Below are 16,222 nucleotides of genomic sequence, written 5' to 3' on the forward strand. Positions count from 1 at the left end.
ATCTTCAGTTCAACTATACTTGCTTCTCTTTCCAAATCCAGGCCATTTGCGAAGGTCAATGACCCGGTGTTAGGGGACAAGCAAACATATGTCATCAGCGTATGCGAGGTGTTTAAGGAAAGATGTCATCATCCATTGAATTTTTCTATGTCCTCCGCACAGGGCAGCATGAAGAACGTCGTCGATAACAAGAAGAAATAATATCATAATATCGGTGACAGGATGCAACCCTGGTATACTTTCTACTTCTTCAGTTGTTCATCATCGTGGATGAAAAGTCGACCATTGACGTCCTTCATAGGACTATCGAAAAATTTGCAACCACAATTTGCTTTTTCGTGATTGCGGTATACACTTCTCAAATCATTGCGTTTTCCGGCGTCTTCCGCTTCCCTGACTAGTGCAATAACAAATTTTCTCATCTTTCTTTGAACTTCTCGGCAATTCGCTCCTTCCTCCTTCGGGTCCTGACCGGCGACTTGCTTAGCAGCAGAGAAAAGAGCAGTTTTGATGGCAGTCCAATGCTCACCGATATTCTCAGGCGGATTTCTCAGTATATCTGCCATCCCATCAGCAAGATAGCTCTTCCACTGTCGATCGACAGCTGGAACATTCAAGCGGTCGATGGTGAACTTGGGGGGTTGCAGCTCCCCAACTCTGTAAGAAGTGGCGACGTAGTACGCTAGCGAACATCAGATGGTGATCGTTTTCGACGCTGATGCGCACACCCAAGGGACAGCTCATAAATCTATTGCTTATCGCGAAGTGATTGATCTGATTGCTCGTACGGTTTCGGTCAGTTTAAGCCCAACTGACCTTATGACAGGCTCTCAAAGACGAAGCGGTGAACGTTGTAGAAACGAAGCTCCCACCATTATCGTTATCGTTGCCAAGACCATATTTCTCCATCATATGTTCGAGCAAGTTGTTGGGTGATCACCTATCACGATCGCTGTGTCACTTTTAGGAGTCTCCTCCAAAGTGGTTATAATTGCTCATCGAATGCTTTCCTCTCTACTATTTCGGAAGTCTCCGTTAGTATAAAGGACTGTACAATTTTGATGCTCCTTAACCTAGACCAGAATTTTGGAGTTAGTAGTCTGCGTCATTGGTTTGACAAAGTGGTGGGCGTTACTGTAAAGTTAATCCTTATCTGAGGCGTTGTAGATGTTTCGGCGGCAATAAAGTTTCTAAACTTGCAGATTGCTACAAATTTCTATCTCTTTTAGTCGCCTCTTAGGACAAGCAAGGAAGACTTTTGTGTGGGTATTCTTAAGCCCCAACTCAAACGACTCAAAGCCATCTTGCTTCTACAGTCACCAGTCTTCTAAGGATATGTATACCGAGTTCTGGTAGTTATGTAAATGTCCTTTCCACCTTTGTCTTTCGAAGCTTCACGAGATGTTCGCCTTTCTGCGTTCGCTTGATTTCTATGTTGGATTCCGTTTGGCCATGCGTACAATCTCAGCGTAGTAGAGGTCACGTCTGCTCTCGATAGCAATCGTTCCGGGCGGGACTTCTTTCATTTTACGTGCTACTTTGGCTTCACAGTTGTCCAAGCATTTGCTCCTATCTTGTCGAATTACAGTTGTGAGTCCGATCTGAAATCCACTCGTTTCGCCCCCTCCCCCCTCTGCTGGCTTTTTGATCCTTCTGCACCTTTTACTGCTTTACGCCAATTTTCTCCGTCTCTTTTCTGTTCCTCTTCATGCTCGCTGCAGGCAAGTCCACTTTGGGCTTCTTTAAATGGCTCGATCTTCGTAAAAATGGGTACCTGTCCAATGACGAGGTGTAGTAGGAGTTTGTAACATTTGGCCGTCGACCTCAATTTCGTATATATACTAAAGGTAAATGTTGAATTTTCAACCCCATCCTCGGAAGGGATGCGAGAAGGGAGAGATCCCTCATCTCCACCCCCTGTATCAACTCGTGGAAATTGTTTTTAAGGTTTTGTTTGTAAAACAAAACCTTATTAAAATCGGTTTACTGTCTGTCTGTCTGTCCGTCTGTCTGTCTGTCTGTCCGTCACACGCATTTTTCTCGGAGGCGGTTGTAGCGATTGGCACCAAATTTGGTAGAAAGGTGGGAACTGTGAACGCTCACGCATAAAGTGAGTTACATCCTTTTACGTCGAATTTAAGGAGGGGTCCCCATACATGCAAAGGGAGGGTGTAAATTTTTTTTTCATCAAATATAGTCATGTGGGGTATCAAATTAAAGGTCTCGATTAGTACTTTTCGAAGCCAGTCTTAGTTTTGACATTTGTTGAAAAGGTGGGGGGTGCGGGGGGTTGAAAGTGGTCATTTTTTTAACGAACCCATTCTCAGAAACTACCCAACCGAAAAATCTGAAGGCTCCGAAATACCCTCCATACCGATACCTGTTCAAATAAAGTTAATAATAGTGCATTACTATAATTTTTAGTAATTGGCAGGAAAACCCCCCTTAAGTTCACCCTAGAATCACAAAATTTTGCAGCAATGTGGGCTACAGTATAGATCATGATCTTGCCAAATTTGGTGAAAATCGCACTATTACTAACAAAGTTATACTAGGTCAAATCTGTCGCTCCTCTGCAAATTCAAGACTATGAATGTCAATATCACTTGAAAGTGGCTATTTTCACGTAATACATATATGCATATTTTACGTGCTACATGCTAATGGGACAAATGCACATCCACATCTCTTTATAAAAGAAATACACAAAACCTTTCATACCTGAAGCGTCTAGCTTCCGGTTTCCCGACTTGTTTTTATATCATTATGGGTTAGTTTGGAATCTCAACGCTGCTCTGGATATGTAAGAGGAAAATTACGTCCAATTTCTTTGAAAACTACCAACGTGTAACCGCGGCTCCCTTTAACAGTTATAGTATATCGAATTAGGGCTACCTTTGTGTCAAAACAGTAGAATTTAACTTTGAACGCCATCCGCACAGGCGGAAAGAAAGATATGAGGAAAGAAGCGGGAGATCTTCTCTCTCAAATTCCGTCGAAAAATTGCGGCATGCACCTGCACCTGGCACATAGGAGGCACGAACCTAAACGCCATCGTGAATTCGGCTCTGTGCATGAGTCTCGGACTGCGCCGAACGTTTTTGTGGCGTTTCGTTCTGGCGAACATTAGCCTCACCAGATTAGGCGCACACTTCCTGTGGCACTATGGGTTGTTGGTGGACTGCCAGAACAAGACCTTAATAGACCCCACAACCTCGTCACAGACTCTCTCGATAACTTTCGAGGATGCTATCGACCATCGCATACGCGCACTCCTCAGGAAGTACCGTAAAATTACTAAGGAAAGTTATTTCTCTCAGCCGGTTAAGCACGACGTGCAGCACCACATCAACACTACCGGCTCTTCAATCTTCTCAAAGGTGCGTCCACTTTCATACCAGAAGTTTGAAGACTTAATGAAGCAGGGCATTTGCAGACCTTCCAATAGCTGTTGGTCCTCTTCACTTCATTTGGTCCCTAAACGACGAATGGCGGCCATGCGGAGACTAGATGCGTCTGAATACTTAGATACTTTCGGACCGATACTCCGTCCCACCCACTCATGATTTTGCGCACTCTCTTACGAACTGCCGTGTTTTTACGACCTTGGATTTAGCCAAGGTGTATTCCCAAGTTTGCACACCTTTCGGAATCTTCGAGTTCACTAGGATAACTTGTGCAACGCTGGGCAGACTTCCATGAGCTTCATCCACTCTGTCTTGGTAAATTTGAACTTTTGTTTCAATTATATGGATGATATTTTGGTCGCTTCTTCTTCAGAATCTGAGCACTTGGACCATCTTCAGTGCATTTTTCAACGTCTCCTTGAGGCCGGACTTGTCCCAAACGTCGAAAAATGCAGATTCCTATAGAAGCAGGTGAAATTTTTCGGCCACTGAAAAACTCCTGACAGTATCCAACCTGACCCAGACAAGATTGAGGTGATTAAGAGCTTTCCACTTCCTACTACGGTGAAGGATCTTGGGCATGTTAAATTTCTATCGCCGTTTCTTGCTCAAGGTCGCTCATCACCGATTGATCCTTAACGTCTATTTCTCTGCGCCCAAAACCGAAGATTCCCGCGAGGCTGCGTTGTCTGCTGAGGCCATCTATGCGTTCGAGACAGTCAAACTGCAGTTTGTTGATGTAGCACGCCAGATGCACCTCTAGCTGTGTTCGTCGATGCCTCAGATACAGCGGTAGGCGCCGATCTTTACCAACGGGTGAATCAAATCTTGCAATCGCTGAGCTTCTTTTCAAAACAACGATCGCGCGCTACTCGCCGCGTACTTCGCTATAAAATGCTGCCGTTTCTCCCTTGAGGGCAGACCGTTCACCGTGTTCATGAACCTTAAGCATCTTACCTTCGTGCTTACACAAAAGCCAGACAAAGCATCCCCTCGCCAATTACGGCACTTGAGTTATATCAGTCAGTTTACTTCTGATATGCAACACGTGTCTAGTGAAGACAATATTCTTGCAGATGCTATGTCTTGAATCTCGGAGGTCACAGTCCTCGCTGCGGTCCATTATAAGGCTATCGCCGAGACATAAAAACACGACGCAGAGCTTCAGGGCCTAAAAGCAAACTTCAAATACAAATTCAAGGAGTTGCCTATTTTTGACTCAAACTTCTATTCACTCTGCGAGACCTCAGGTAAGGGATCCAGGCCATTTATTCCGGCCGATTTTCGCAGAAAAGTATTCCACGCAATGTATGATCTTGCGAACCCAGGACGATGAATTGGTTAGTTACTGAAAAATACTTCTGGCAGTCCATGAACAAAGACGTAAACTCTTGGGCCAGACAGTGCATCTCGTGCTAGAACTGCTAGGTCAACAAGCATGTACGAAAGGAAGTAGGTGTATTCCCCAAGTCAGCCAAGCGTTTCCACGCCATCCATCTCGACATCATCGGCCCTTTGCGAGACTCGCCCGAATGCAAGTAATGCCTCACAATCACCGACATTTTTACGCGGTAGCCTGAAGCAATACCTCTGTCTGATATTACTGCAAAATCATGTGCCGGGGCCCTCTGCCGAGAATGGATTCCGCACTTTGGTGTACTAGCCGTAATCATCACGGACCAGGGAATTTACTCTTTTTCGCAAAGTTAGGCAAGCTCTTTGGCTTCAAACGGCATCGGACTACTGCATACCATCCACAGTCCACTGGTATGCTGGAACGTTGGCACCGGGCGCTGAAGGCCGCCTTAATGTCTCGCGACGATCCGTCTTGCTCGCGGTCCTTGCCGAAAGGAGTTCATGCCCAGCCTCCCCGTCGACCCTGTGCCTCTGACATCAGAGCAAGGTTAAGCGACTCTGGCATGCTGGTTCTGCTGACAAGCGCGGCTTAGAAACTGCGACCGACTTCAATGTCCCGACACGCGAGAGGTCAACATCCCCAGGGATCTTGATACGTGTAGACAGGCCCCATTAGGGTTTTTTTTTTTTGGAGTAGGGTAGGTGAATACGCACAGGGTGTTGGACTTCCGCAACTAGCCTGGAACCGTTTGACACATTACTTCGGGCTCTCTCCTGCTGCTAAGGAGTTTCCTTGCGTATTGTTCGGGGATTTTTGCTAGTCTTAGGGCCCAGGTCGACGAGGCCACTCCTCGTTTTCCGTATGAAAGATACCTCTGCTCTTGTCATCGGGTTTCATCCTGTAGTGGATTTCACTAAGGATTTCCGCAAATGTCTTGCCTTCCGTCCGGTTAATGAGCAGAGCCGACGGTCTAGTCCTTCTTCGTTTCTTCGTCTTTTCTGCTCCTGGCTTTTAGTTTGTAGCCTCCTTGTTTTCTTTCCCCATTAGGGTGGACACTCCTCTGAAGCCGCTGCAACCACCGTACGAGGGCCTCTTTAGAGTTCTCGAACGAGGCGAGCACTGTTTCAAGATCGACGTTCAAGGCGGGCCCAAGTGGGTCGTCGAGGCTGAAAGCATTCGATGAGCCGGCGGCCGCTTCAAAAAAGCGCCTGGACAGGGTCAGATTCGCTCAGTAACCCGATGGGCGGGATCACGTGGTCGCTTTGCTCCGCTGAACCAGCGCGGTTTCAGCTGTGGACTGTATTGAATGGCGATGGAAACTGCTGACGGGGTGACAAATGTCAAAAATTACATTTTGTCACAAAGGTACTCCAATCTTCCTCGTCGACCAGCGAAGAGCCATTCTTTCAAATTCCAAAAAAGTGAATGAATGATAATTTTACGGAAAATTTTGTATGTATGGTCGTGTGGGTCGACGAAGAAAACGAATCCTTTAATATATTGGAGAAAACGGTTCTCCCAACACCCCCACCCGACCTCAAAAATCATGGCTCTGCAAAAGGAGGCATTTTGATAACATCTTGATAAACTTTGCTTCCCCCAGCCGCATAGTGGGTGGAAAAGGGGGTATTTAGGAGGAAGGAGAAAGGCTCCCCTTTTCTAATACCATTGAAGAATTGTGACGATTGAAAGGTAATGGCGCCTGGGTATTGCTTTTGCTCTGGAAGGGGGTGGACCGACCAGCTTCCCTCTGTAACCTCTCTTGGGGCTCAGAGGTGGCGGCCGAACCAAAACCAAGTGGCCGAGGAAAACCTCCATAGCATTGGCACCGGGAGACGCTGTATCACATTGATTTGCCGGCCGTGAATGCTGTAGGCGAATGCTCCAAAGACCTAATTAGGGCGATCAAACCGGAGTCTTCACGGGGACTCATCTGAAGGGGCAGTTGATCAAGAAAGCTTACTAGGGGTATGCTGGTACTATTGGAACCCGGATAGCCCCTGAATTCACACACTTCGGGAGAACTCCTATTCTATGTGCGTTCAGCTCGGTTTTTGCTGTTCGCCTCCTAGTGTGAGCTTCATGGGGGTTGTGGATGGGTTCAAGCGAACAGGGACCTTCGGGCCTCGACGTGGTGTTGCGTTTCAACACGGAAGCCGTACTCCTTAGTTCGGTAGAGATTTAGATAGGTCTTACATCCACCAGTATGAATGCTGAGCCTTGCACTCGGTATAGACTGGTACCGTTGTAGCTTGTCAGAGCAGGCTCTGATTGTGGTCATAAAATCAATCCGTGTCTTAAGAAGACCACGGAATTAAGTCCTCTAGGCAGGTATCCACGTAAGTGGGTCATTTTTCTTCCTCTTAAGTGCCCTTATCGAGCACCGCTGCCATCTGGGTTCGGGACGACGTTCGACTTCGTGTTCTTGCCGAAGGCCGGGGGACAGATTTGTCTGGATCCGGTGTTTAGGGATAACGTTTTTTAGCGTTTACCTGACGCCGAATGAGTCGATTCCGGACTTTCAGCGCCGGCTTGATGCTCTGGAGGACGCCGTTTCGAGCACGGAGGGACGAATCCTGGTTGGCGGTGATTTTAAGGCCAGGGCTCTTGAATGGGGCATGCCTCAATCAGACTCCAGAGGGAAACGGATTCTGGAAATAGCGGCGAGAACCGGGCTCGTAATTTTAAACACCGGATCCACGCCAACGTTTCGGCGCCCAGGTTGTGGTTCCTGACATCACTTTTGCGTCGGAATCTCTGGCATCATCGGTGGACGGGTGGCCAGTCCTAGAAGACTTCTCGGCAAGTGATCATCAGTACATTGCGTTCGAAGTGTTTGACGCTACTTGCCGGCGAGCACCAACACGACGTTCCCCCTGCGTGTGGAATGTCGCGAGGGTGAACATCGGAAGGTTCGTCGAAACTCTTGGAGCAGGTAGGACCGCGACAAGCCTTCTATGTACTGGTGGACGGCGGAAATTGCCGACCTACGGAAGGAGTGTCATAAGCTCCGCCGTTTGGCACAACGTGTGTACGCCAACGAGGACGCATATGCCATAAAGGCACAATATAAGTCAGCAAAAAGGAGACTCCACAGTGCTATAAATAAAAGCAAAGCTCGCGGCTGGCAAAATCTTGTTAATGAGGTGAACGATGACCCATGGGGACTTGGCTATAAGCTTGTCACTCGGAAAATCGGGGCTCTGCGGAAGCCCTGCATATTGAGCACCGACCAGATGGATCGCATTGTGCGGGCATTGTTCCCCAGACACCCTGTACGCGTTGATGTAAATAGCGCGGATAGCGTCGTGGAATGCCCCCTTTTCACAATGGGAGAACTCGAAGAAGCGGTTCTCACTATGAAAAACAGGAAGGCGCCAGGTCCTGATGGCATCCCGGCGGAAGTTTACAAACTGGTGTTCCGCCAACGACCAGAATTGCTGCTCGAAGCGTTCAATGCGTGCTTGATGGAGGGCATTTTTCCTTGTCGCTGGAAAGTGGTCAGACACGCGTTGATCAGTAAGGGTAAAGGAGACGCGGAGCTCCCGTCTGCATACCGACCGTTGTGTATGCTTGACACGGCCGGAAAAGTGCTCGAGAAGCTCATCAGGGGTAGACTCGCTGAAGCGATCCGTGCTGCTGGGGACTTATCCGCAAGGCAGTTCGGGTTTAGAACAGGGAAATCTACAGTGGATGCTGTTATGGAGGCCGTAGATGCGTTTAATCGAGCCGGGGCACACAGCCGCCGATCTCGACGGATCCTCGTAACGCTTGATGTCAGAAATCCCTTCAATTCCGTAAGATGGACAGATATGCTAGGGACACTAGAGAACTCCTACCACGTGCCAAGCTATCTCATGTGCATATTGAGGGATTATCTGAAACACTGCTCCCTGTTCTATGAGACGCTAGAGGGCCAGAGGAGGATGGAAATCACGTCGGGAGTAGCGCAGGGATCCATCCTAGGGCCGGACCTCTGGAACGCTTCCTACGATAGTCTGCTGAGACTCGATATGCCTGAAGAGTCGCGCCTGGTCGGTTATGCAGACGACGTTGCGGCACTTGTTGCCGGACGCACTGTTGAACAGGCGCAAAGCAGACTTGGCATATTGATGCGACGGGTAAGCGGATGGATGACTGCTCACGGTTTCAACCTTGCGCTGGAAAAAACCGAAGTAGTTATCCTGACCAGAAGGAGAATCCCGACCTTGCGTCCCATATCGATCGGCGAGTTGACTATAGAGTCAAAACCAGCGATTAAATACCTTGGTTTAATGCTCGACTCGAAGATGAGCTTCTTCGAGCAAATCAAAGCAGCCGCGGACAGGGCTGCAGCAGGAGTCGCGGCCTTGAGTCGGCTAATGGCGAATGTCGGCGGCCCTATATCAACTAGGAGACGTCTCCTCATGGGAGCAACGCAGTCCGTCCTTCTCTATGGTGCGGAGGTATGGGCTGATGCCCTTGACAAGGAGGTGCATCGTAAACGCCTCGCTCAAGTGCAGAGGCGGGGAGCTTTGGGAGTGGGGTCTGCTTATCGCACCGTCTCCGAACCAGCTGTGATGGTGATTGCGGGAGTGATCCCCGTTGCCCTTCTTGCCAAGGAGCGCAAAGCTATCTACCGCCGTAAAAGCGAAAACTTAAGAGAAGTGGTTGCCCATGAAGAACGTCAACGCACCCTTAACGAGTGGCAACTTTCTTGGCAAAATGAGCCAAGGGGCAAGTGGACTGCGCGGCTCATCGACAAATTAGACCCATGGTTGAACAGAACGCACGGTGAGATTGATTACTTCCTTACCCAACTTCTAAGTGGGCATGGAGGTTTTCAGTCTTACCTGCACAGGGTTGGGAAGGCGCGATCTCCTGATTGTGTGCTCTGCAATAGAGTGGCGGATGACGCTGAACACACCTTTTTCTCTTGCGAGAGGTGGGACGGCCTCCGCCAGCAGCTTTATGCAGACACAGGGGAGCTCTCTCCAGACAACATTGTCAGAGAGATGCTGAAGAGCGCTGGCAGCTGGAATCGTATTGCGCATTATGTTCGGGCTCTTCTTACTACGAAGAAGATTGAACTCGACCGGCGGAGGGATCGGACGGTAAGGGGTTCCCTGAACTAACAACAACTCCCTTCCTCCCCTCCCCTCCCGTTGGTGAAAGGAATTCCCTGACTTGAAGGCTCTCAAAGCCGGGAGAGCGTGAGGGCTAGCCCGAAGTAATGTGTCAAACGGTTCCAGGCTAGTTCTCTGATGACAGGGAGGTGTTTAGTTGGTAGTCCGCCAGCGTGCTGTTGCGGGAGTCCAACACTCTGTACGTAAACGCATTCACCTACCCTACTCCCAAAAAAAAAAAAAGTGCCATTTTTACCCCCTCCCCCTCCAGGCATGGGTTTGAGAGGGAGGATGCCCCACTTTTCGCTTCATATCCTTCCTTAGCCTTGCGAAGAAAAGGTTCAAAATTAAACCGTTTTGTAATGACTTGAAAATAGCCCCCTTTGGAGGCGCCACGAATTTTTAAGGAATGGGGTACCTTTGGGCTTTTTTGCAAATTTTAGATCTTTTGTTTTAGTCTCAATTCTTGCTCGAATTATAGTGAAAACCCTCACAGATGTAGAGAGAGGGAGCTTAGGGCAGGGTTAGCTCCTTTATATTTAAAAAATAAAAAGATTTACTGACTGATCTCCTTGCTCAAATCAGGCATGGTGGATGTTAGATTTATCTATCATAGCGAAACTATTTCCAAGAACCCGATTCCGAACTTCTATTGGAAAACCACTAAACATCCTTAATGTTCTGCGGGTCATTTATGCAAATAACCAGAAAAACTACGTCTTTCAATTCCTCTTATTCGTAACACGCAATCAAATGATTTACTTTACATGCATTATCCTTGAAATCGTCCCCACTTCTGCCCACGCACAAAACCCAACTATGCTAACAATTCTTGCTGGTGCGAAAGGCGGAATCCTTCGAAACCACCATTCGCATGTGTCCTAGTGGAAGGTACCCCCTCCGACGTACAACCTGAAGCTGATGTAATATTTATTGAGGACTGAGTACGGTCGCCTGATGTGATGAAACACAACTATCTTATATGGTAGCTGTAGATGGCACGCATTGAATCACTCATTGAGTAACCCCACAAAGATAATCTGAATCCAGGCCGGGGAGGGGGAGGAGATAGAAGATGCGAGCTGAGAGAAAAGTTCGAGGGTGGTTGTTTGTATTCTATCGAAAGCTCTCTGAAAGAGGAGAAATTTTTGTTAAGAGGTTCAAGGCTTCTCTTTAATGTCGTGGAGATTTTATGATTGGGAAAAAGTTGCCGGGTGGATTCCGGGGGTAGGTTTTCTACGGTTTTTTCAACAAAAGGGACGACTCAGCAATAGTCCTGGATTCTTTTTGAATATCACGTATTCAGGTTCGATCTTTTCATAGCTCTGATAAGTTAGGAGAATCAAAGAACAGCGCTTACCTTCGGAAGAATCAGCTTCTCTCAGTAGGACGTCCAGAAACTTCCTTCCCTGAATGTAAACCAGTGTGCAGCCTGCGCATGTATGTGTGTATGATGCAATGGTTTCCGTACCCTACACAAGAAGAAATTTCTCATAAGAAAGGGCTGTTTTGGGGGTGTGTACCAAGGACGGTCACGTAGATACTCAGTGAAAATCCTGGCGCGAGAGCTTTTTTTTTAGTCCTCACTCTATATTTCAGAACTGTCGGCTTAATTTGCGACTTACTGGGAAAATAAGAAGTTGCGACGCAGTTTTTCTAACGAAAAGAAGCCAATTAGTTGTATTCCGGTGAGTGGTTTTAAAAGGATACAAGTGTTTTTCCATCCTGCCGGCGATTTTCAAGTGTTTCTCGTGGTGTTTTGAATTGCTTTCTGTAATAGCAACGCTTTCGAGAATCCTCAACTATGGCTCGCTTGAGTATGTGTTCTTGTGAAAAATTGTTGGCCTATCCGAAAAAGGAGATCCTGGATATTATCGTACCAATCGTCCTAGATTTGTAGAAAGTGCAACCAAGGGTAGTGGAGCTATGTAAGTTTAACCCATACTTTAGTGTAATTGCTCAGTGATCTATGTAATTGCGTTGAAAACATATCCCACACCCTCTGTTCTGCCTGCATACCTGACGCCCGACACGTTTCCTTGACCGGCCCACGGGAGCAGATATTTCATTGACCTCATCCATAAAACTTTTCATTTGTTCTCTTTTCAACTCCCACCAATTTCTCAATGGTATATATTCGTGGGAAATCTATCAGAAAAGCCCTTGTTTTCTTGGATAACTTGGCATTGTTGCAAAGTCTTTTCATTGGAAAATTGTCTCCCATCCATTGATTTCGAGCCATACCTTTCCTAAACTCATTATTATTGTATTTTTCCTGGAAAATATCAGAACTTCCGGACAACTGTTTCGGACATGAACTAATTTTAGTCCATCCCAGTGGGGCTTTGTTTCTCAAAAGAAGCTCGATGAGGGTGGGAGCAAGATTACGAAATTGTGTTAATTGTAGCGTTAACTTGTTGAAAGGACTCTAATTATATTCGATAAGTCCTGGGAGCGGGTGATTGTACTTCGTATTTCGGAGAAATTCATATTTAGGTCGAGGTGAAAAGAGATTTAACCGCTTCAAGGCAGCCTAAAGCTTACTTCAAGGATACACAAGGAAGACACAACGCGTTCGCTCATTCCAAGTTTACCAGGATACAGCTTATTGTGAGAAGGTAATCTCAGATTAGATAGATATTTTCAGGGAATGCTCAAGTATCCAATTAAATCCTATCAGCAATTAGTTCTTTTTTTCTGGGAGAATATCCTTGGAAGGAAATCGAGATTATCCAAAATAGGCAGCTGAAAAGCCCTCATTTTAGAATACGTACAAAAGGCTGCATCCTGCAATCCTTGCGTCCTGCTGAGAGCTTCCCGATTTCAAGCAACTTCTGTAATACTTTGACCTACGCTCATCAAACTCTTTTCTGTTCTGCAGATCGAACCACCCCGTCGTAATTTGACACAGCCGGAGAAGCTTTTGGAGATGACGTTGAGGAATTCAGATAAGGGAGTAATTGTGTTCAATTTTAATGAGCCGTGCGGTCACCTCTAGATTAATTAAATTCAACCTTGAGCGTATTTTGAGGTTTAAATCAGATTTATTGCCTTTTTGTTTATAGACCCAGAAATTAACCGAAAAGAGAGTGATAATCCTTTCTCTTTGAAGTATTCCTTAAGGGCTCGTTTTCCAACTATATTGAATGGAAACAGGAGAATTCACTTAGGTTCTGTCTCCCCTCATCAAATGTGACAGGATTTGCTTTCGACTCGTGATATTTAGTGACGGACAAGAAGCTTTGATTTCACTAATGTAAATGGGAAAGTTGAGTGGTCGTTATCGAGACTATAAGCCCTGCAGGCTACTGGATGTTTTCTCGAAATTTCTGAACTAGACGCAACTGAAGTTTCCACGCGTCTAACCTCGAAAAGGGATTGTGTATTCCGTAAGTACGGAGGTAAATATAATCCTTGCCTTAATAATGTGAAAGGAGTTTGCCCTGCATCCTGGAAACCTAATGCGTCCCTTTGATTAGTGCCGTTTCTTATGGATGGAGGTGGACATCTTAAAAAGACCTGTGTGTGATTCTCTCTCGCTAAAACCACTCTCACTTCTCCGCCCACATCCCTGCGGGACCACGGTAAAATATTACTTCAAAAGGAGGGCTATGGTCTACACAACCACGATTCAATCATCGGTTTATCCAGTTCCTAGGGCTTTTCCTGCATCGCAGTTGTTGTTGCGTTTATCGCTCTCCAATTTACTTCCAACCTCAGCCTCTCCTCCTTAAGGTCATCATTTAATCTCTCTTTTCCACCCGTGGACCTCAGGCAGTAGAGCATGAACATATCATGCTGCTGGTGCTCCGGTGTACCAGCGCGTTCGAGACAGTCCTCTATCTACTGTGTCCCGGAAGGAGCTGTGTTAGGTGGTAATTCAGGTCTTCGTGTTTTTGTTCGACTCATCTCTCAATACCCGATATCTGTATATCGGTCCAGCGGCTTCTTCCGGAATGGTCTCACGGTTACTGTCATCTCCTATACAACTCGAAAGTTGGCAGCCACATCGGACGGATTCATCCTTCTTCTCTGGTAAAGACAGTGCTACTGATTCGCTAGAGGGTCCAATCGAATTATTTCCGCCTTGACTCACACAACCTTACCTGATACTATCCTGTATGCGCTGTACACCCCCAGAGCCAATGGTCTGTATGTCGAACTCACCTTTCTCCAGCATACCGCGGTGTTCTTTGCTTCCACGCAGACAGGAGCCGATAACTATATTTTGGTCCTCAATTGTTAGACATTATTCTTTCTAGAAATGAATTAGCCTTCACCAGGTCGTCTGGAAAACCAATCAACGTTGCCTTCTTTAGTATGCGAATGCCAAGCATTCCGTCATATATTGTGTTCCACGGCAGTGGCTCCGATACGAAGCCTTGGGCATCACCTGCTATCAAAAAATGCTCTTTGGCCTCGCCATCGGCTTCGTACCAAAGAAGTTTGTTCGAGAGGTAATTCTCGATTATCCAAGCTAAGTAACCAGCAACACCTAGTTTTGTACCCATAATCAAACTCCAGTTAGCCGAATTATCGTCAGCATCGCGCAGCACTTACCAAAGACCATCGCCTCCCGAGCCTGATCCCCGATCGCTTTTACATCCACCGTAGAACTGGCTCGCCGAAACCCGCTTTGATAGACCAGTCGCTAGTTCGGCGAATGTGGACAGTCTGTTGCATCTGTGTATCACCTTCTATAGCATCTTCGTCATAGTCTAAAACAGAATCAACTTCTGCGTCTTCCACCGGGCGGGAAACAGGACTTTGTTAGAAATTCCGTCCAATCCTGGAGCCTTATTGTCCCCAATTCGTCCACAGATCCTTTGCAGTTCCTTTTCGGTGATTCCTGGAATTGAAAAAAAACGTTCTGTTGCACTTTTCTTTGAGGTCCACTTCCACCCTCTTGTGGGAAAAAAATTTCGATTGCCTTGAACAAGAGTCCTGGGTGCGCCATTTGCCCAAGAATTTTGTTCATTACAGCCTTGCAGCCAGTGCTCCACTTATTTGCCTCAAGGCAGAAGTTCCTCTAGCAATTCTGCTTACTTCTCCGTGTGACCTCCTATTCTACTTCGAAGGTCGCAGTATTCGTTCTCCACATTCCAATGTTCTGGCTTCTCTTGTCCTTTGGCAAAATCTTCTCCCTCGCAAACGGGATGATCTCAACAAGGAGGTTTCCTGGTTCCACCAATAAGTTAGTTTCTTACTGCCATCTTTAGAGTCGCATATCCTTGTTACCCCCTTTTAGAGTCGCATACCCTAGTTATCCGCTGACATAGCTGTCTAGCCTTTTCTAACCCACATCCGTTCGGGTGGTGACCTCTTTCTAAAATTGCCAGGAATGTCTCCTCCTCGAAACCTCCAGCTAGCCGGATTTTGATACTTCTGTTCCTCATTCGGCTGTCACCTTCTCCATCTATAATGTCGCGAAAGATGGTCTGGTAATCACTGTGGGTGTGGTGACCACCCACCCGCCAGATCATCCCTCTCGCCAACGAGGTACTGAGGTGTGACGATATTCTGCATCGAAAGTTAAGCACGCATCCAACGTAGGTTAGTACAATGTCCAGCTCCGCAAAGGCTTCAAGTAGGATTCAGTTCCTCGTATTCGTCACTCGGCTGCTTCAGTCAATCGTTGGCAATAATTTTAGGATTCTGGTCTCTGTGATCCAATACAAAGTACTCTGTTACCTCCGGGGCGAGATACCAGCTGTAAATATGGATACCGTGAACTTTTGCCTACATAAAACCGGCTTCTGGGAATGCCATGGTTTTTTGAATGGCTTACTTTTCGTATGTAGCGCTTCCAAATGAACTTTTCACCCCCGTAGCCGTGGGTCTTGAGTTATCTTACAATGGTTGATGCTGATTTGTATCAACCTCCTTTAACCCTACGGCTCAGGTGCCGTACCCCCTCTTTTCCTTTGTAAAACATGCATCGCGAATCTCTAGTGCAATCTTTGATGAGATGACCCTCTTCTCCATACTTCCTGCACCTTTGCGACCTAGCTGCTGACGAGTGCATTCCGCTGCAAAGTGACGCTAGTTCTGGACGTGGGAGGGCGTTGGGTGAAAATCATAGTAGCGGTATTTTGACGCGTGGACTATGGGGGGGGGGGGATGTTCCCACGGAACAATGAATATGGGAGGACGTGGCCGGTGCGTAGCATTCGAGGAGTTAGACGCGATATTCGGAAATGTCGGAACCCCATACAATTTCAGAGGAAGGGCCTGTCATACGTCAGCCCCACCTTAGCCAATAGAGTTGCTTGGTAAATAAGTGGGAACTATACTCGCAGAAACCACCACACAATCTGCAATCAAGGACAAATCGAAAAGAACTTTGGGTGGGT

At 46.9% G+C, this 16,222-nt stretch overlaps 1 protein-coding gene across 2 annotated transcripts in view; it reads left to right on the forward strand.

Annotated features, from left to right (window-relative positions):
- LOC119661512 overlaps nt 1-16,222 on the forward strand; it is a 289,496-nt gene that overhangs the window by 130,360 nt on the left and 142,914 nt on the right. The window contains exon 1 of one of the 2 annotated variants that reach the window (XM_038070885.1): nt 11,520-11,797. The exons of the other annotated variant lie outside the window; for it this stretch is intronic. The gene's annotated coding sequence lies outside the window, so the exon portion shown is untranslated. Of the gene's footprint in view, nt 1-11,519; nt 11,798-16,222 lie in introns of those variants that run through there. 2 annotated transcript variants of the gene reach the window in all.

This window comes from Hermetia illucens, chromosome 1 (genome assembly GCF_905115235.1).
Source record: "Hermetia illucens chromosome 1, iHerIll2.2.curated.20191125, whole genome shotgun sequence".
NCBI classification, from domain to species: domain Eukaryota; kingdom Metazoa; phylum Arthropoda; class Insecta; order Diptera; family Stratiomyidae; genus Hermetia; species Hermetia illucens.